The sequence below is a fragment of the Anomaloglossus baeobatrachus genome, chromosome 6 (assembly GCF_048569485.1).
Source record: "Anomaloglossus baeobatrachus isolate aAnoBae1 chromosome 6, aAnoBae1.hap1, whole genome shotgun sequence".
Lineage (NCBI taxonomy): Eukaryota > Metazoa > Chordata > Amphibia > Anura > Aromobatidae > Anomaloglossus > Anomaloglossus baeobatrachus.
In genome coordinates, this window is record NC_134358.1 from 277200012 (window position 1) to 277222561 (window position 22550).

Genomic DNA, 22550 nt, shown 5'->3' on the forward strand with positions numbered 1-22550 from the left:
CCACAAGCACTTGTCCACGTGTCTGTGGTTAGGTGGACTTTGGGTGAAACAGCGTTGTTCAGGGCACGTGTGATGTTTTGTGACACGTGGTTATGCAACGCGGGGATGGCACACCGGGAGAAATAGTGGCGGCTGGGGACCGAGTAACGTGGGACAGCTGCCGCCATCAGGTCGCGGAATGCTTCTGTCTCCACCAGCCTAAAAGGCAACATTTCCAGCGCAAGCAGTCGCGAAATGTTAGCATTTAGAACTGTGGCATGTGGGGCGTTGGCAGTGTATTTGCGCCTGCGTTCAAAGGTTTGCTGAATGGATAACTGAACGCTGCGCTGGGACAAGGACGTGCTTGATGATGGTGTTATTTCTGCGTAGGCAACTGCAGGTGCAGGACCGGAGGAGGCTTGTTCGCAGGCAGCATGGACAGGGGATTGGCTCGCATGCACAACCAGCGAAGATGTAGCAGTGACATCAGCAAGCACTGCTCCTCGACTCTGTTGTACTTCCCACAAAGTCGGGTGCTTGGCTGACATGTGCCTGATCATGCTGGTGGTGATCAGGCTGCTAGTTTTGGTACCCCTGCTGATGCTGGCATGGCAGGTGTTGCAAATGGCCTTTTTAGAATTATCTGGAGCCAACTTAAAAAACTGCCAGACTCGGGAAGACCTAACATTTGTACAGGCACCTTGTGTCGTGTTGTTGTTCCGGGGAACGGTTGCCTGACTTCTGCCTGGAGCCACCACCCTGCTTCTTACTGCCTGTTGGGATGCTACGCCTCCTTCCCCCTGTGCACTGCTGTCCTCGCTCTGCATATCCTCCTGCCAGGTTGGGTCAGTTACTGGATCATCCACCACGTCGTCTTCCTCTTCCGCACCCTGCTCCTCCTCCTGACTTCCTGACAATTGTGTCTCATCATCGTCCACCCCTTGTTGAGACACGTTGCCAACTTCGTGAGATATTATGTATGTATCAACTTCGTGAGATATTATGTATGTACAGATTGCCTCAAATATTTGGGCATCTGTACATACGATCTCCTCATGACCCACTTCAACATGAGCTGGCGAGAGGCCAGAATGTGCGAATGGAAACGTGAACAGCTCTTCCGAGTGTCCAAGTGTGGGATCAGTAATGTCCGAGGACGTGTACTCAGCCTTGTGGTAGGAAGGAGGATCAGGTTCTGAAATGTGCGGTGCAGTATCACGGCTACTGACACTTGACCGTGTGGAAGACAGAGTGTTTGTGGTGGTGCCAATCTGACTGGAAGCATTATCCGCTATCCAACTAACAACCTGTTGACACTGGTCTTGGTTCAAGAGCGGTGTACTGCTGCGGTCCCCAAGAATTTGGGACAGGACGTGCGAGCGACTAGATGTGGCCCTTTGTTGTGGCGAAATTAGAGCTTGCCCACGACCTCGGCCTCTGCATGCACCACCATCACGTCCACTTCCTTGTTCCTTGCCAACGCCCTTGCGCATTTTGCAATGCTGTGCTGACGTGTATTCACTAGACTTGTGCGTTATATCCAAGTTTGTGCAAATCGTGCACCTGTACGCTGCCACCGATAGGCACACACGTGCGGTTTTTAAATGCAAGCACGGACGCACTAAGAACCTAACAGGTTTTAGGAGCGACAATTACTGAGAAGTCTGACACTATCAGCCACTGCTGACTGACGTGTATTATACACTACACTTGTGCGTTATATAATAGATAGTTTGTGAAAAACGCACACAAGTGCACCTGTACGCTGCCACCGACAGGCACACACGTGCGGTTTTTAAATGCAAGCACGGACGCACTAAGAACCTAACAGGTTTTTAGGAGCGACAATTACTGAGAAGTCTGACACTATCAGCCACTGCTGACTGACGTGTATTATACACTACACTTGTGCGTTATATAATAGATAGTTTGTGAAAAACGCACACAAGTGCACCTGTACGCTGCCACCGACAGGCACACACGTGCGGTTTTTAAATGCAAGCACAGACGCACTAAGAACCTAACAGGTTTTTAGGAGCGACAATTACTGAGAAGTCTGACACTATCAGCCACTGCTGACTGACGTGTATTATACACTACACTTGTGCGTTATATAATAGATAGTTTGTGAAAAACGCACACAAGTGCACCTGTACGCTGCCATCGACAGGCACACACGTGCGGTTTTTAAATGCAAGCACGGACGCACTAAGAACCTAACAGGTTTTTAGGAGCGACAATTACTGAGAAGTCTGACACTATCAGCCACTGCTGACTGACGTGTATTATACACTACACTTGTGCGTTATATAATAGTTTGTAAAAAACGCACACAAGTGCACCTGTACGCTGCCACCGATAGGCACACACGTGCGGTTTTTAAATGCAAGCACGGACACACTAAGAACCTAACAGGTTTTTAGGAGCGACGATTACTGAGAAGTCTGACACTATCTGGACTGTTTTAGACTGTGTACACCAGCCACAGATATGATGAAGGCTGGTATACGGTCACCACTAGGAATAGCTATATACCCTGCCTGCCTGCCTGCCTGTATACTGCTACAATAGTCCTGACAAGGACTCTTCTGGTCACTAGCCTGTATTCCGACCTGGCTATACCCTGCCTGTATATAGCAACAATAGTCCTGAGAAGGACTCTGCTACTGTACTCCGACCTGGCTATTCCCTGCCTGCCTGTATACAACTTATTGTATGTCCTGAGAAGGACTTCTGGTCACACTGTTTGCAGCCCTGCTCCGGAACTAACTATAAAGGGCCGCAAACCTTTCCCTGAAGCAGCAACCCTCTCCCTGCACTGACTGTCTGGATGGCTGTGAGCAGAGCACAGCACGCCCGCCGGTATAAAGGCTCGGTCACGCTGTGCGGGCCGGCCAATCACTGCAATTCCACAACTAACAGGGCTGTGGCATTGCAGTGGTCTGCCAGCCAATCCCTGCATGAGGGCTGGCTCTCAAAAGAGCGCCAACATGCAGGGATGAAGACCACGAGTACAGCACGAGTATCGCGAGATTACTCGGTCCCCGCCGAGTAGCCCGAGTACAGTGATACTCGTGCGAGTACCGAGCAGTAACAAGCATACTCGCTCATCATCAGTCAGCACGCATCCATCTCCCCGCCTCAGCACCTCCCTCGGGCTCCCGAGACCATCACCCCCTACTCACGGAGGGGTCAACACCAAGCTGCGCAACACAGTCCCCGGGAGCCTAGTCAATGGCAGCGGTGGTGTCCATCCATTCACCACAACCCGTGGGTGGCGTCATGAACTTAACCCCCTAAAACAACCGTAGCCTCGGCCGTGGACCTCCCCACTGAACACCACCCTTCACGTAGCGCCAGCATCCCTTCAGAGCGACGTGATCCCCGGGTCCGGGAGGAGCTTGAGCCGCCCACCGACGAGCCCGGATCTGAGTGGCTCAGCAGCCGGCCGAGCCCCGGGGCGGTACACGTCGACCTCTTCTGGCATCACGAACAGGATTGAACCCATCCACTTACCGGTGGAATTGCGCATTGAAGTTACAGTCAGCGGTGTCCCATTGAAAAATTGCAGAATCCGCCATCTTTGGGCGCGAAGTTTCCCGCCAAAGCCGTCTTCTCCAAGAAAAGAGCGGGAGATTGAAGCCCCGCCCCCAGAGAACAGAGCGGTGCAGAAAGAAAGCGGAGTGCCCCGAAAAGACCAAGGTGGGCGGGTGAAGACCCTGTTCCATGTGACCAAGTGGATAAAGAGTAGGGACTCCAGGACTCTTTCACCCGTCTTTTTCCTGGACCGCGACAGTGCACCATGTCCACTCCGTCCGACAAGCCAGAATTGCCGAAGCCCGCATCTAGAACAGCGGCGTGGGTGGAAGCCCGGACGACCCTGATGTGCTGCCATCTCCAAGCACAGGTGCGCTTCCTCATGGAGCAATGGTTGGCCGAGATGAAGGGGATAGCCGCCGCCGTGTGGGCACGTGAAGTGGCGGCAGTTTTGGAGGAAAGGGTATGCGACCCACGCCATTATGTCCTGGAGGGACCAGCCGCTGTAGCTGAGGGACCGGTCTGCTCCTGCCCTCCATACTGCCTCCCTCACCGCCCGCAGCGGTTTCCGCTACCTCTCCGCCCGGTTCCCCACCCTCGTCACCGGTGGCGGAGCCCATCCCAGACGCCTATGAGGATCCGCCTGTGGAGGCAGCACGCGGACGGCCGTACATTCGGCCTGCACCACTTCTGCTCCTGTGGAAAGACAATGCCCGGAAGATGCCCGCTCCTGATGTGGTCCCGCCGGTCCCAGAAGTGACAGCGCTACAGAAGGGCCAGGCCCCGGCAGTCCGCCCGGCCAAGAAGGAGGTGGGCGCTACCTGGAAGAAGGCCCAGCAGGTGAGGCTGGTTGTTCCTGGGTCTCAGGCCTTGCCTGAGGTCCCGCGGGGTTGCCGCTGCCAAGCAGCAGAGCCAGCCGTGACACAGCGGGGTTCCCCATGGAGGGTGTTGGTCATTGCCGACACCAGGGAGCTTTGGCTGGGCCAGACCCTCGCACCGAGAGACCCCGGGCAAGAAGACGCTGCGTATTGGGAGCGGCGGCCAAACCAGCTGGGTCGGGAAATCGAGGCCCGGGAGAAATGGAGAGCGGACATCCTTGCCCGTACCATCCGGGAAAAAGAGAACTTGAGGAGCGCTACCAACCGGGTGCGGGGCCCGAGGTACGAAGGCCAAGTCCGGTGGTTTGACCTTGACAGAGGATGGGGATTTGTATATGAGCCCGGCCTGGAGGCCGAAGTCTTTGTATCCCGTCGGGATGTGTACCCACACCTGCCCATGGGTCACCCGGACCGTGGCCTGGTACCCGGTGAGCTGGTCACCTATACCCAGCATTGAAGGGAGAGGGGCTGGTTTGCCCTCAGCATCCAGAGGAGGGAACGCCAAGAAGGCCTGGGGTGCTCCCAGTCCCCTCCCCCACCGTACAGTTCTGAAGTCACGGTGGAGGAAGAATATGAAGAGGATGATGAGTAAAGGGTAGCGGATCCCAGCTACCAAGTTGAAAAGTCCCCGTTGGGACCATACTTCCCATCCCCGTTGGGACTTTGTTGATTTTCTGCTTTAAAAACGAACATGGCTGAGAACTTGCAGGCCACCCAAAAACTTTTGGGCTTGTAAAAAATCCAGGACCGACCTGCCCCATTTCACAGTCTCTGGAGAGGCAGGTTGGAGGATGGGCCTGTGGGAAAATGATGGCCGAGGCCCTGGAAACCGTGGCAAACCTCTAGGTCCAGGGGTCCCCTGGACGTGGGGCCCCTGAGGGACAGCCGGGTGTGGAACTCTGTACCCGTCCCGTAAAGCAAAACCTGGGCCCGTTCCTGGACTGGGGAAGAAGGGTGCTGCACATTTCTTAGGGGCAGCATCAAAGTTCAGGTTGCTTGGGTGGGCAAGCGGAAGGACCCGATCCCATTACCATTAATAATAAAAATGTTTTTATGTTTGCAACAGTTAAAGAATGTGCCTCCCGCAAGGGAAGATTCAGAAACATGCTTAAATGTACAAAAGTTATAAATGTAAATATGTTTTATCTTTTCCAGTTTAAAGTACCAAAATAAACCTGTGGTGGGTGGACGGGCAGCCTGTGGACGGTCTGCATTAACCCAAGGGGGAATATGATGCCCTGGACTAGCCAGGTAGTCACAGGTAGGCCCTTGCTCAAACACCTTCCCTTAAAAAGGTACACGCAGCCAACCTTAAAACCCTGAGTCACCCCTCTCAGGACTTGACATTCACACCTGGGGGGCGGGGCCAGGCGGTTGGCCATGCCCACCGAGGAGTTCGGAGAGCCGGAGGTGGGAAAAAATGGAGAGTTCAGTGACAGGAGTCGAGGAAAGTTGTAGCAAAGTTTGGACGTCTGTCAGGGATCTGGGTTGGAGCCCGGATACCCTGTGGCCAGGAAATAGATGGTGGTGGCCGCCTGCAGGAGCTGGGATTACAGCCGGTGGAACCGTAAGGGACCAGAACTGGGTAGTGGCCCGCCGGTACCGAACCGGGGAACCGATTGGGAACCGGAGCACCAGGAGGGGTACTCAGACCCAATACAAGGCCCAGAAGCCACTGGACCGAGTTGAATTCACTGATTGTGGTCTGAACTTTAGGTCCTTTCTCTCCCAAGACCTGACTGAAGACAACAGCCCAACCAGAAGGATAGAAAGCCACCGCCCAGGCATCGAAATCCCACGGGCCAGCGTCTGCAGGCAAACGGGCTCTACCGGCACACACAAATCTGGGGAGCGGACTACCGTTGCTCAGGCATCGGAGTCACCATTCTACTACAAGTGAGGTGCAGGAGAAAGGCGGAAACCACCAACCGGAAAAAGGGAAAAGCGCAGCACCGTCCACCATCTTGTTTGGTTTACCAGAGACTCCAATGTGTCTGTAATAGTGAGTACAACAGTGCCCTCGGGCCGCGCACCGCGCCGCACCGACACGCCAGCAAGCATCTGTCTCCCCGCCTCAGCACCTCCCACCTTCCTCGGGCCCCCGGGACCATCACCCCCTACCCACGGAGGGGTCAAAAGCAAGCTGCGCAACACCGTCCCCGGGAGCCTAGTTAACGGCAGCGGTTGTGTCCCTCCATTCACCGCAACCCGTGGGTGGCGTCACAAACTTAACCCCCAAAAACAACCGCGGCCTCGGCCGCGGACCTCCCCACAGAACACCACCCCTCACGTAGCACCAGCATCCCTTCAGAGCGACATGACCCCGTGTCCGGGAGGAGCTCGAGACGCCCACCGACGAGCCCGGATCCGAGTGGCTCGGCAGCCGGCCCTGCCCCGGGGCGGTAAACAAGTAATCCTGAGATTGTTTTTTTTTTCATGATATACTGTACTTCATTTTAGTGGTAATTTAGGACAATTTTTTGTAAGGTTTTTTGTGAAAAAAATTAAAATTTAGTGAAAATTTCGAAAATTTTGCAACTTTCAAACTTTTTATTTTTGTGCTTTTAAACCGGAGAGTTGTGTTACACAAATGTCACCCATCTCTTGTAGACTGTGAGCCCTCGCGGGCAGGGTCCTCCCTCCTCCTGTACAAGTCTGTGTCTTGTTTTGTTTATCACTATTGTACTTATCCCTATTATGTACCCCTTTTCACATGTAAAGCGCCATGGAATAAATGGCGCTAAAATAATAAATAATAATAAATAGTTAATTTACAACATTTCCCACATGTCTATTTCACATCAGTACCATTCTTGAAACATATTTTTTTTTGCTAGGAACATAAAAGGGTTGAAAGTTTACTCGCAATTTTTCATTTTTCCAACAAAATTGAGTTACAGGAATTCAGAATGACCCCATGGTACTATGGCAACAATTGACACCACAGATTATAATCGCAGTTGGCCAATACTGTCATAGTGGATCTTTTAACTCCAGCTTAACCTCATAAATACCATTGTTGTGATTGACAGTGATATTTAAAAGGTTAATAGGCCTCAATCAGTTCCAAAACGGGTGGGGGGGGCCATACCCACAGGTGTCAGCTGTCATGTTCAACTATCACGCAGGGGGTTTTCTCCTGTGGGGCAGTGCTATTCACTTTTAATCTTTGTTCAGCATCATTAGAAAGCGGCGCTAAGGAATAAATGTGTTGAATGACCATCGGTAAAAGGTGTTTAGGCAGTTTTAAGTTTTTAAACTCTCAAAAGTTAGTGTGCAGTGCCAGGACTATTATTCACACTGATATAGATTGATCTCTGGCTTGCTGTGACTTGTACTATAGACCTCACTTGGTTGAATATACAACTTTATCTTCTTTTGTGAGGAAAGTCTATCTATCTATCCATCTATCTAGCTATCTATCTATATATCTATCTATATCTTATCTATCTATAGATCCATCTGCTTCATATAAAGCTGTGTGTGCACAATTCTTTTTTTATTGCATTTTTTTATGCATGTTTGATTTCACAAAAACAAAGGAGGGAATCTTGAAACCAGCAAAATCTATGAGAATTCTGAAATCTTATGGACACATTGAGTATCTTCTCTTTGATTTGGTGCAAATTTAAATCTGCAGCATGTTAATTCTTACAGTATTTTTGACGCAGATTTCACCCACTCTGATAATGGGAAAAATGTGCACTAAAAATGTGCAGTAAAAACATGAAAAAAGCAGCAAAAACACACATTTTTGCCACTGCTTTTTACTGCCAAGAGATGTAGAAATGGTGCAGGAATTTCTGGATCAAATACTAAGCTGTGTAGACATACCCAAAGCCAATCCATTGCTTGTATTGTCTATTACAATGATGAACATGAGATATTTATGATTTGCTTGGCTAAAGCTGCTGTTTGCAAAGGAAGCATACAACTTCTGTATACAAGTGGTTTACACTGCTCACAAAGTTACACAAATTTTTGAATATAGGGTGAAATTTCAGGGTGATCCTAATATATGTCTCTAACCTTTTCGGGGGATCTTATTGTGTCCTTATCTAAACTCAATAATTCAGTACTTTTGGCACAACTTGCTGATCTCTAACAAGGAGCTTAATGGCAAAATTCACAACAGGTATTTGATCTATGAATCGGCCAATACATTTCAAGATTCAATTAGAATTGGTATTAGAAGAGTCCTCCTCATCATGTTGTTCACATTTTGACATCATAAGACTAAAGGGGGCTTTACATGCTATGATATCGTTAATGTTTTATCGTCGGGGTCATGTCATTAGTGACGCACATCCGGCGTCATTAACAGTATTGCAGCGTGTAACACTTACCAGTGACCTTAAACGTCCTCCAAAGTGGTAAAAATCATTCACCATGGAGAGGTCGTCCTAAAACCAAAAATTGTTAATGGTTGTTTAAAGATGTTGTTCCTCGTTCCTGCGGCAGCACACATCGCTGTGTGTGACACCACAGGTGCGAGGAACCTCACCTTACCTGTGTCCCACCCGCAATGGAGAATAAGCCCACAATGAGGAATAAGGAGATGGGAGGGATGTTCGTCCCGCTCATCTCCGCCCCTCCACTTTGATTGGTCGGCCGCTTAGTGACGTCGCGGTGACATCACCGTGACGCTGAACGCACCTTCCCCATGAGGGAGGGATTGTTCGGCAGTCACAGCGCCGCCGCCGACCAGGTAAGTGCATGTGATGCTGCAGTAGCGATAATGTTCGCTGCGGCAGCGATCACACGAAATCACATGCACGACGGGGGCGGGTGCTTTTGCGTACCATATTGCTAGCAATTGCCCGCTTAAGACAACACCTAACAATTGATCAACAGTACCTCGCCAGTTGAAGGGGTCAAGCCTGCTGTTCTCAGATGGAAATGGCTACTGAGTTTAGAATGTCTCAGAGTATTAGCAGGTTGCAACAGAGCTGATAAGTGACTGGAAAAGTCAGCGAAAGGCAAAGAATTGGACATGCTTTGGCCAAAACCCACACTGATGACTCTTTCATTGTCAACAATGCCCTTAGTAACTGGATGTTGGATGCCACACAACTCCAGGTACATTTAATGGAGGTGAGATGCATCCAAGTGTCATGTTAGTCCACTCTAAACCATTTACATAAATGTGGTCTGCATGCTAGGTGACCTGCAAAGGTAATTGACCCCACCACCATGCACAGGCATAATCGTCTTGCTGATTCAAAGACCAGTGAGCCTAGTCATGAAAGTTGATTTACACTGAGCAGAAATGATGGCCGCCAATGATTTTGGAGATATCAAGGAGAGCATAATGCATCAGCCACTGTTGTCACCAGACACAACTTTAGTGGGGGAGGTCATAGTATTACAGTGTCTGCAGGTTTGTCTAGTCAATACAGAACTGTCCTAACTCTGTGAATAGTATAGAGAAAAGCTTGTATAACAAAATTAATCCAATCATCATTGTACCTCTTTATGAACAACACATGCCTAATTTTACCTGAATGGATGAAAATGTTCCAGCCCATTGAGGTTGCATCATTAGGGAACAACTGCTAGAGACTGGGGTACCTCTAATAGAATGACCTGCACTTTCTCCAGAAAACCTGTGAAATTAGCTGAGTCCCCATACTCACTGATGTCACAAAAGGAGTCTAGTACTTAAATGAAATAAAGGACAGTGTAGTGGCTGGCTTTCAGTGGGCTACAAAGGAGGGTGTTCTTTGTGAAGAGAACATGAGAGCTGTATGTTTTGATGTGCATGATGTGACAGTTCATGCTGATGCCATTCACAGAGGAGGTGGACAGTAGAGTTGAGCGCGGTTCGTGGTTCGAGGTTCTCCAGTTCTAGGCTCGAGTGATTTTGGGCCCTGTTCAAGATCGAACTAGAACTGGAGCTTTTTGCAAAAGCTCGATAGTTCTAGAAACGTTCGAGAACGGTTCTAGCAGCAAAAAAACAGCTAAATCCTAGCTTGGTTTCTGCTGTAATAGTGTAAGTCACTCTGTGAATCACACTATTATGACATTTCAGTGTATAGTGTGCGTGAACAGCGCCTTCAGATCACTGCTGTTTCTATAATGGCGATCGCCATTTTTTTTTTTTTTCCTTGTCTTCCTTCCCTAAGCGCGCGCGTGTAGTGGGGCGGGCCAGCATGTCAGCCAATCCCAGACACACACACAGCTAAGTGGACTTTTAGCCAGAGAAGCAACGGCATGTGTGATAGGATGTCCATGTCACATGTCCCTGCATTATAAAAACGGACATTTTCCTCCAGGACGCCATTATCTCTTCTGCGTCTTTGGTGTCAGACATCACTGTCGCAGCTCCGTCCTTTGTCCTATCGCTGATACAGCTGTATGCGCTCCATACACAGCGCTGGACAGCTTAGGGAGAGCACTTTCTAGCAGTCATTTTAAGGGCTCAAACCGGCAGGGTCAGAGTTAAGGTGACAGGTCCTGAAAACAGCGACAGCGTCTGTGTAGCCAAGGTCAGGGATTTCCTCCCTGCATTTCCCTATTAGGAGGGAATAGAAAGGCAGGCTTCCATTCCTCTACCCAGAGCCCCACAATCCTGGCACTGTACCCTCCTGTCCTCTGCACACTCCAACTCATTATAACTAAGCCATTATACTAGCAAACACTCAGTGTACCTAGTGGCATCCTATACGTGGCTATTGGACTTTGCTGTAGTCCCACTAGTGCAAAGACATTTGCAGAGCGCGTCTGCCTGCATTGCACACTCCAACTCATTATAACTAAGCCATTATACTAGCAAACACTCAGTGTACCTAGTGGCATCCTAAACGTGGCTATTGGACTTTGCTATAGTCCCACTAGTGCAAAGACATTTGCAGAGCGTGTCTGCCTGCATTGCACACTCCAACTCATTATAACTAAGCCATTATACTAGCAAACACTCAGTGTACCTAGTGGCATCCTAAACGTGGCTATTGGACTTTGCTATAGTCCCACTAGTGCAAAGACATTTGCAGAGCGCGTCTGCCTGCATTGCACACTCCAACTCATTATAACTAAGCCATTATACTAGCAAACACTCAGTGTACCTAGTGGCATCCTAAACGTGGCTATTGGACTTTGCTATAGTCCCACTAGTGCAAAGACATTTGCAGAGCGCGTCTGCCTGCATTGCACACTCCAACTCATTATAACTAAGCCATTATACTAGCAAACACTCAGTGTACCTAGTGGCATCCTAAACGTGGCTTTTGGACTTTGCTATAGTCACACTAGTGCAAAGACATTTGCAGAGCACGTCTGCCTGCATTGCACACTCCAACTCGTTATAACTAAGCCATTATACTAGCAAACACTCAGTGTACCTAGTGGCATCCTATACGTGGCTATTGGACTTTGCTATAGTCACACTAGTAAAGACATTTGCAGAGCGCGTCTGCCTGCATTGCACACTCCAACTCATTATAACTAAGCCATTATACTAGCAAACACTCAGTGTACCTAGTGGCATCCTATACGTGGCTATTGGACTTTGCTATAGTCCCACTAGTGCAAAGACATTTGCAGAGCGCGTCTGCCTGCATTGCACACTCCAACTCATTATAACTAAGCCATTATACTAGCAAACACTCAGTGTACCTACTGGCATCCTAAACGTGGCTATTGGACTTTGCTATAGTCACACTAGTGCAAAGACATTTGCAGAGCACGTCTGCCTGCATTGCACACTCCAACTCATTATAACTAAGCCATTATACTAGCAAACACTCAGTGTACCTAGTGGCATCCTATACGTGGCTATTGGACTTTGCTATAGTCACACTAGTGCAAAGACATTTGCAGAGCACGTCCGCCTGCATTGCACACTCCAACTCATTATAACTAAGCCATTATACTAGCAAACACTCAGTGTACCTAGTGGCATCCTATACGTGGCTTTTGGACTTTGCTATAGTCCCACTAGTGCAAAGACATTTGCAGAGCGCGTCTGCCTGCATTGCACACTCCAACTCATTATAACTAAGCCATTATACTAGCAAACACTCAGTGTACCTAGTGGCATCCTATACGTGGCTATTGGACTTTGCTATAGTCCCACTAGTGCAAATTTGCAGAGCGCGTCTGCCTGCATTGCACACTCCAACTCATTATAACTAAGCCATTATACTAGCAAACACTCAGTGTACCTAGTGGCATCCTATACGTGGCTATTGGACTTTGCTATAGTCACACTAGTGCAAAGACATTTGCAGAGCGCGTCTGCCTGCATTGCACACTCCAACTCATTATAACTAAGCCATTATACTAGCAAACACTCAGTGTACCTAGTGGCATCCTATACGTGGCTATTGGACTTTGCTATAGTCCCACTAGTGCAAAGACATTTGCAGAGCGCGTCTGCCTGCATTGCACACTCCAACTCATTATAACTAAGCCATTATACTAGCAAACACTCAGTGTACCTAGTGGCATCCTATACGTGGCTATTGGACTTTGCTATAGTCCCACTAGTGCAAAGACATTTGCAGAGCGCGTCTGCCTGCATTGCACACTCCAACTCATTATAACTAAGCCATTATACTAGCAAACACTCAGTGTACCTAGTGGCATCCTATACGTGGCTATTGGACTTTGCTATAGTCACACTAGTGCAAAGACATTTGCAGAGCGCGTCTGCCTGCATTGCACACTCCAACTCATTATAACTAAGCCATTATACTAGCAAACACTCAGTGTACCTAGTGGCATCCTATACGTGGCTATTGGACTTTGCTATAGTCCCACTAGTGCAAAGACATTTGCAGAGCCCCTCTGCCTGCATTGCACACTCCAACTCATTATAACTAAGCCATTATACTAGCAATTTTTGCTGCCAGTTTAAGGGCCGTAGTTGCATTGTCAGGGATATTTATTCTTTATTATTCTGCTGTTAATAAAGCTAGACCACCACTGCAATCTACACCACCTCTCAATTTTTACTACCACATTTTCAGTCCACAATCTTGTCGCAATCAACATGAGTGGCAAAATGACAGATGCTGGTGGAAAGGGGAAGAGGCGTGGTGGAAAAGGAAAAAAAGGTTTTGTCCGTGGGGAAGGTGGCAAAGCTCCATTATCATCTGCTGAAGATAGACCATCTACCAGCAAAAGTAAGATGTCTACTACTTACCGTGGACAATCCGATGTGCTCCCTTTTTTACGGACACGAACAACAGGAACAAAGGTAGATGATGGCCAAAAAAGGAAAATGCTTGAATGGATCTCAAGTGGTCCAACAAGTGCCCTCTCAGCCACTTCAAGTACGGCATCCAAAAAACACCAGTCCTCTGAGTTGTAATCCCAATCAAACTTGATTTCTCCCAGCTCTGAAGTCTCCATCAGCCCTGCACAGTATGGTGGAACTGAGATGGCTGAGTCTGCAGAGCTGTTCAGTCACACTATAGCCTGGGAATCAGAGGTCTGCTCCCAAGCTACAGTGAGTGCAGAACAGGAAATGGTCTGCAGTGATGCCCAGAACCTTTGTGACTCTGATTCAGGCCGTGAGGACCAAGTTTCGGAGCATAATGTTGACCCTTTGTCACAAACTGTAACACCTGTGGTTATAGACAATGAGGAACATACTGATGAAGATGAGACTCAGATACCCGATTGGGATGACAACTTAAATATTCGGTCAGGGCAAGAAGAGGCTCGGTCTGAGGGGGAGGGGAGTGCAAACACAACAATTGATGATGAAGTTCTAGATCCCACCTACTGTCAACCCACAGTCAGGCACTCGAGGAGGTCAACAGAGGTGGTGGAGGAGGATGCAACTGATGACGAAGTTACCTTGCGCCTTCCTGGACAGAGTCGGAGTACTGGTAGCACGTCTACAACTGCATCCTCAGCCACCACTCTGCCTCTGAGCATTATTCGGGGTGGATCAACAGGTCGCATGGCCTCTAAGCCTTGCCTAGCCTGGTCCTTTTTTGACATAGAAAAAGATCGCCCAAATTATGTGATCTGTAAAATTTGTCATGGTTCTCTTAGTAGAGGTCAAAACCTCAGCAGTTTGACAACTTCTTCCATGAATCGTCACATGAATAAATATCATATGGCCCGGTGGGAAGCTCACCGTGCTGCAATGCGGCCTAGCGGAGCGAACCATCCACCGCCTGCCCCTTCCAGTGCATCCGTGCGCTCGTCATCTTCTAGGACTGTGGGGACAGCTGTCACACCTGTTTGTCCACCCACAACTTCCACCACTGTAACCGCAACAGGCAGTTTGCTTGGTAGGTCGTCAGTTGTTTTGGAAGGGGAAACAAGTGAGTGTGTGCAGCTCTCTCAGACATCGATAGCACCAACTTTGGATGAAGGCAACATCATGTCTCCGCCTGCACTTTCCTCACAAACCTGCATTTTTCCAGGGACACCCTACTCAACACCGTCTACACACAGCAGCCAGATCTCTGTCCCTCAGATGTGGACAAATAAAAGGCCATTTCCTGCGACCCATGACAAAGCTAAGAGGTTGACTCTATCCCTCTGTAAGCTGTTGGCTACAGAAATGCTGCCTTTCCGCCTAGTGGACACACAGGATTTTAGAGACCTTATGTCTGTCGCTGTGCCCCAGTACCAGATGCCTAGTCGCCACTACTTTTCTAAGAAAGGTGTGCCCGCGCTACACCAGCATGTCGCACACAACATCACCGCTTCATTGAGAAACTCTGTGTGTGAACGGGTGCATTTCACCACCGATACTTGGACCAGTAAGTATGGACAGGGACGTTACATGTCGCTCACTGGGCACTGGGTAACTATGGTGATAGATGGTGAAGGGTCTGCTGCACAAGTCTTGCCGTCCCCACGACTTGTGTGTCAATCCTCTGTCTGTCCAAGTTCCGCCACTGCTTCTGCATCCTCCACCTCATCTGGGTCCTCCACCTCCGCCCCAAGCCTGCCTGGTCAGGCCACCAGCGTTCTCACTGCGCAGAAGGAATCACGCACCCCTCATTACTATGCTGGCAGCAGAGCGCAACGGCATCAGGCGGTCTTTAGCTTGACATGTCTTGGGAATAAGAGTCACACAGCTGAGGAGTTGTGGTCAGCTCTGCGGTCCGAGATTAATAAATGGTTGTCTCCACTCAACCTGCAGCCTGGTAAGGCCGTGTGCGACAATGCTGCAAACCTGGGTGCGGCCCTTCGCCTGGGCAAGGTGACACACGTACCTTGTATGGCTCACGTGTTGAACCTTGTCGTGCAGCAATTTTTAACACAGTATCCCGGCCTAGATGGCCTTATGAACAGGGCACGAAAACTGTCTGCTCACTTCCGCCGTTCAAGCGCCGCAGCTGAGCGACTTGCATCACTCCAGAAGTCTTTCGGCCTGCCGGTTCATCGCCTGAAATGCGATGTGGCGACACGCTGGAATTCAACTCTCCACATGTTACAGCGACTGTGACAGCACCGCCGTGCCCTGGTTCAATACGTCATGACGTATAGCCTGGGCCAACGAGATGCAGAGGTGGGGCAGATCACCCTGATGGAGTGGTCTCAGATCAAGGACCTATGCACCCTTCTGCACAGTTTCGACATGGCGACGAATATGTTTAGCGCTGACAATGCCATTATCAGCATGACGATTCCAGTCATTTACATGCTGGAACACACGCTAAACACTATTCGGAGTCAGGGGGTGGGACAACAGGAAGGGGATGAACTACAGGAGGATTCATATGCGCAAGACACAACAACATCACCAAGGTCCAGACGTTCATCATCACCAAGGCGCCAGGCATGGCAGCATGGGGGACAGGGATCAACAAGGGCGCATGGTAGCAGGCGAGATGTTGAGGAAGGTGCAGGAGGACATGAAGAAATGGAGGACGAACTGTCCATTGACATGGAAGACTCAGCAGATGAGGGAGACCTTGGTCAAATTTCAGTTGAAAGAGGTTGGGGGGAGATGTCAGAGGAAGAAAGAACGGTTAGCACCTCTATGCCACAAACACAGCGTGGACTTGGTCCGCATGGCTGCGCAAGACACATGAGTGCCTTCTTGTTGCACTACCTCCAACATGACCCTCGTATTGTCAAAATTAGAAGTGATGATGACTACTGGCTTGCCACACTATTAGATCCCCGGTACAAGTCCAAATTTTGTGACATAATTCCAGCCATAGAAAGGGACGCACGTATGCAGGAGTATCAGCAGAAGCTGTTACTCGATCTTAGATCCGCTTTTCCACCAAACAACCGTGCAGGTGCAGGGAGTGAATCTCCCAGTTGTAACTTGACAAACATGGGACGGTCTCGTCATCTTCAACAGTCTACACGTACCAGTAGGACCGTATCTGGTGCTGGTAACAGTAATTTTATGGAATCTTTTCAGAATTTTTTTAGACCCTCCTTTGCAAGGCCACCAGAGACAACAAGTCTGACACATAGTCAACGGCTGGAGAGGATGATACAGGAGTATCTCCAAATGAACATCGATGCCATGACTTTGCAAACGGAGCCTTGCTCCTTTTGGGCTTCAAACCTAGAAAAATGTCCAGAGCTCTCAACTTACGCCTTGGAGATTTTGTCGTGTCCAGCTGCCAGCGTTGTCTCTGAACGTGTCTTCAGTGCTGCTGGGTGTGTGCTGACAGATAAGCGCACGCGTCTGTCCAGTGACAATGTGGACAGACTGACGTTCATCAAAATGAACAAGTCATGGATCCAGAAGGAATTTACTACCCCTGTGTCATCCTGGGGAGAGTAAATGCTTGTGGATTTGGAATGTGCTTGATGCAAATCTAGCTGTGAAGTGTACAACTAGGGCACAAGTGCTGCCACTGAATGGGTGGGTGTGTGTGGGGCACAATTTTTGGAAAAAAAGGGAGACTCCGCTTGGAGTAACCCTTGCTTGCTGTGTTTTTAAAAGAAGCCAAGATGAACAGAGCTGGGATCCGGAAAGACTTTGCTACCTACCCTGGTGTCATCCTGGGGACGGTTAATTATGGCGTATTTTTGAATGTGCTTGATGCAAATCAAAACATCCTGTTTGCAACTAGGGCCCAAGTGCTGCCACTGATGGGGTGGGTGTCTGTGTGGCCCAATTTTTGGAAAAAAGGGAGACTCCGCTTGGAGTAACCCTTGCTTGCTGTGTTTTTAAAAGAAGCCAAGATGAACAGAGCTGGGATCAGGAAAGACTTTGCTACCTACCCTGGTGTCATCCTGGGGACGGTTAATTATGGCGTATTTTTGAATGTGCTTGATGCAAATCTAGCTGTGAAGTGTACAACTAGGGCACAAGTGCTGCCACTGAATGGGTGGGTGTGTGTGGGGCACAATTTTTGGAAAAAAAGGGAGACTCCGCTTGGAGTAACCCTTGCTTACATTGTTTTTAAAAGAAGCCAAGATGAACAAGTCATGGTTCAGCAAAGACTTTATCTACCTACCCCGGTGTCATGCTGGGGACGGTTACTTATGGCGTATTTTTCAATGTGCTTGATGCAAATCAAAACATCCTGTTTGCAACTAGGGCCCAAGTGCTGCCACTGATGGGGTGGGTGTCTGTGTGGCCCAATTTTTGGAAAAAAGGGAGACTCCGCTTGGAGTAACCCTTGCTTGCTGTGTTTTTAAAAGAAGCCAAGATGAACAGAGCTGGGATCAGGAAAGACTCTGTTACCTACCCTGGTGTCATCCTGGGGACGGTTAATTATGGCATATTTTTGAATGTGCTTGATGCAAATCTAGCTGTGAAGTGTACAACTAGGGCACAAGTGCTGCCACTAAATGGGTGGGTGTGTGTGGGGCACAATTTTTGGAAAAAAATGGAGACTCCGCTTGGAGTAACCCTTGCTTACATTGTTTTTAAAAGAAGCCAAGATGAACAAGTCATGGTTCAGCAAAGACTTTATCTACCTACCCCGGTGTCATGCTGGGGACGGTTAATTATGGCGTATTTTTGAATGTGCTTGATGCAAATCAAAACATCCTGTTTGCAACTAGGGCCCAAGTGCTGCCACTGATGGGGTGGGTGTCTGTGTGGCCCAATTTTTGGAAAAAAGGGAGACTCCGCTTGGAGTAACCCTTGCTTGCTGTGTTTTTAAAAGAAGCCAAGATGAACAGTGCTGGGATCAGGAAAGACTTTGCTACCTACCCTGGTGTCATCCTGGGGACGGTTAATTATGGCGTATTTTTGAATGTGCTTGATGCAAATCAAAACATCCTGTTTGCAACTAGGGCCCAAGTGCTGCCACTGATGGGTTGGGTGTCTGTGTGGCCCAATTTTTGGAAAAAAGGGAGACTCCGCTTGGAGTAACCCTTGCTTGCTGTGTTTTTAAAAGAAGCCAAGATGAACAGAGCTGGGATCAGGAAAGACTTTGCTACCTACCCCGGTGTCATCCTGGGGACGGATTAGAATGGCGTATTTTTGAATATGCTTGATGCAAATCTAGCTGTGAATTGTACAACTGGGGCACAACTGCTGCCACTGAAGGGGTGGGTGTGTGTGGGGCCCAATTTTTGGAAAAAAGGGAGACTCCGCTTGGAGTAACCCTTGCTTGCTGTGTTTTTAAAAGAAGCCAAGATGAACAGAGCTGGGATCAGGAAAGACTTTGCTAACTACCCTGGTGTCATCCTGGGGACGGTTAATTATGGCGTATTTTTGAATGTGGTTGATGCAAATCTAGCTGTGAAGTGTACTACTAGGGCACAAGTGCTGCCACTGAATGGGTGGGTGTGTGTGGGGCACAATTTTTGGAAAAAAAGGGAGACTCCGCTTGGAGTAACCCTTGCTTACATTGTTTTTAAAAGAAGCCAAGATGAACAAGTCATGGTTCAGCAAAGACTTTATCTACCTACCCCGGTGTCATCCTGGGGACGGTTAATTATGGCGTATTTTTGAATGTGCTTGATGCAAATCAAAACATCCTGTTTGCAACTAGGGCCCAAGTGCTGCCACTGATGGGGTGGGTGTCTGTGTGGCCCAATTTTTGGAAAAAAGGGAGACTCCGCTTGGAGTCACCTTGCGGTGTTTTACATGACTTTAGAAGGGCGTGCCATGCCTATATCTGTGTTTCCTTCTCTTTTTCCTTGTCCAGCTCTTTTGTTTTTGCATAAGTATATGTCCTTGTCACTTTCCCATGTGTTTGTGTTGTGTTGTGAGTTGTTTGTGACCTTTTGGACACCTTTGAGGGTGTTTTCTAGGTGTTTTTATGTGTTTGTGATTGCCTGCCATTGTTTCCTATGCAGTTCGAGTTCGGTTCGTCGAACGTTCGACGAGCCGAACTCGAACGGGACCTCCGTTCGGCGAACCGACCTCGAGCCGAACCGGGACCGGTTCGCTCATCTCTAGTGGACAGATCATCCCCACAGCCCATTGCTGTCTCTATGCTTGTGCACTAACTGCACAGCCCCGGTTAATGGAACCAATTTATCTTGTAGAGGCTTGTAACTCTGTAGACCAGAAAAACATTTTTTTTTTGTTAGTAAGTTACACATGTGACAAATTTTCAGGAATTTCTAATTTTTTCAACAAAAAACACAAAAGCTTTTTGTTAGAGACCACAACACATTTGAAGTGACTCTGAGGGGCCTATGTGACATAAAATACCCAAAAGTGACACTATTTTTAAAAAACACCCCTTAAGCTTTTTAAAACCACATGCAAGACATTAATTAACCAATCAAGTGCTTCATAGGAACTAAGGCAATGTGGAAGGAAAAAAAATGAAAATTTTATTTTCTCCCACAAAAAAGTTGCTTTAGTCCCAACTTTTTCATTTTTAAAAGGGTCAAAGGAGATAATTCACTATATAATATGTTGTGCTATTTCTCCTTAGTATACTGATACCTTACATGTGGTTGAAAACTCTTATCTATGTGAATGACGTGGCTTGGAAGGGAAAGAGCGCCATTTGACTTTTGGAACGCTAAATTGACTGGAATCATTAGCAGCCACAATGTCGCATTTGGTGAGCCCCTGATATCCCTATACAGCTGGAGACCACAAATATACGTATGATGTTATGTTTGAAACTAGAACACTCAAGGAATTTATCTAGATGTGTGGTTACCACCTTGAACCCCCAGGTGTTTTACGGCACTGTATAATGTTGACCCATGAAAATTAAAAAATACATTTTTCCCACAAACATGTTGCTTTTGCACCAAACTTTTAATTTTCACAGGTGTAACTAGAGAACATGGAAAATACAACTTAATGGGACATTTATCTTAAGCACGCCATTATCCCATATATGATGGAAAACTATTGTTTGGGCTCATGTAGGGCTCATAAAGGGTGGAGCACCATTTGAATTTTGGAATGCAGAATTGGCTGGAATCATTAGCGATTGCTATGTCACATTTGGAGAGCCTCTGTTGTGCCTAAACCTTCAGAAGTGACCCTTTTTGGAGACTGAACCTCTCAAGGAATTTATCTAGATGTGAAGTGAGCACCTTGAACCATGAACACAGAATTTTATGTTTTTTAGCTGTGAAAATGAAAAAGATACATATTGCATTTGTCCCAAATTTTAGATTTTCACAAGGGTAACAGGAGAAAATGGACCATACAGTTTTTTTTTTGCTATTTCTCTTTAGTACAGTGAGTAATTCTGGCTCTGGCTGGGAGTGAAAAGGACCCTATAGGTTGAAATATGGATTTGTTGGATGTCTTTAGACCACTACACATTGGATTACGTTGGATCTTTATGGTTTGTTTGTTTTAAATAAATTAGTGAACGAGAGATGGTCTGGAGGAGTCTTTATTCAAAAGGACTATTTTTTCCAGTGTGTGTGTGTGTGTGTGTGTGTGTATTTTTTTTATCTTTACACTTGCTGTGTAAATAATGGGGATGTCTGATAGCCGTTTCTTCATTACTAACCCTAAGCTTGGTGGCAGCTGACAATTTACAGCTGATATCAACCTAAAAAAAACCCAATTACCAATGCACTAAGGCATTCGGGAAGAGGCTTGGCGAAGCGGCATTAGATGCAACTAATACTGTATGTGTGCCAATTCTAAAGCAATGCTAGTGCACTCCCCCTTCTCTGACTCTCCCTGACTGTTCCTCTCTTTGACTATAATATTCCAATGTATTACATTATACATCTACTAGGGTGACACTACTTTTGTTTTTGAACTGTAACATGATTTCTGCTATTCCTAACATGTTGAGCTGTATCTTTTCATAGACTTCGTATGTGAAATTATTTCTCTATATTACATCAGCATGTTGAAATATTTTTATATGCCTATTTATTAATGTTTTTTAGGCTATCTAGCTGTTTGTTAACTTGAAATTAGTGATGGGCAGACCAGGACTGAAAAAGAACCTGACCACCAATACTGGGCCTCTGGGTAATGATCCATGTCCGGCCAAAAAAAAAAATCAATTATCTTTATGCATATGCAATGCTTCCATTGCCCACTGGCAGTCCCTGCATCTCTGATTGGTTGCAGTCAGACAGAGATCCCAGCCTGTGTGGTAGCATGTCTGGATGTGTTCATCAATCATACACAATGTCTGCCATCTAGATTGGTGTAAAAATACATAAATTTAATGATAAAATTGGTGTGGGGTCTCCCGCATTATGATAATCAGCCATGATAAAGCATATAGCGACATGCTGCTGCCCCATGCAATGCGCGTTATCTTGGCTGTGTATCAAAATAAGAACTGCATGTTGCTATCTTAAAAAGATATTTAAATAAATAACTTTAAGAAACAGTCCTCTTCCTCCAATTTTGATACCCACCCATGATAAAGTCCACAGTTTGGAACTGGTATTCTCAGGCTGGGAAGGCCCATGGTTATTGGGTTCCGCAGCCTAAAAATAGCAGCCTGCAGCCACCCAGGATTGCCGCTTCAATTAGATTCGACAATCTCAGAACTTGACCTGACTCATTCCAATTGCCTTGGTGTGGTGGTAATTGGGGTAAGAAGGGATTTTTGACAGTTCACAGCTGGCACTCAACCCTACATTTGTAAAGGGAGGCATCTATGAGACCCCCTCCATTACTAATCTTTAAGCAAAAAGAAATAAACACAAACATCAAAAAATCTTTCATTTGAAATAAAATACTAAAAACTCATGCTATTTCAACCCTGTATTAGCCCTCAAAACACCCAGGTCTGACTTAGTGCACAGGAGGTCCCATGACAATTCCAGCTCTGCTACATCTAAAATAACAGTGTGTGGCCATAG